This window comes from Arachis duranensis, chromosome 8 (assembly GCF_000817695.3).
Source record: "Arachis duranensis cultivar V14167 chromosome 8, aradu.V14167.gnm2.J7QH, whole genome shotgun sequence".
NCBI classification, from domain to species: domain Eukaryota; kingdom Viridiplantae; phylum Streptophyta; class Magnoliopsida; order Fabales; family Fabaceae; genus Arachis; species Arachis duranensis.
In genome coordinates, this window is record NC_029779.3 from 19,754,305 (window position 1) to 19,754,631 (window position 327).

Here is a 327-nt window from a genome sequence, read left to right on the forward strand (position 1 = left end):
AAGAAAAGCCTCAGCTCGTGGATAGATCAAGCTCAGCCCAAGCATACACCAAGTGGGCCCCGGAAGTGAATTTATGCATCAGTTACTTACTCATGTAAACCCTAGTAGCTAGTCTAGTATAAATAGGATAAGTTACTATTGTATTAGACATGTTTTGACAGTTTAATCTTTTGACTTTGTAGTCTTTGATCATTCGGTCTCTTGATCATTCGGCCATGCCTGAACCTTTCACTTATGTATTTTCAACAGTGGAGTTTCTACACACCATAGATTAAGGGTGTGGAGCTCTGCTGTACCTCAAGTTTCAATACAATTACTATTACTTTT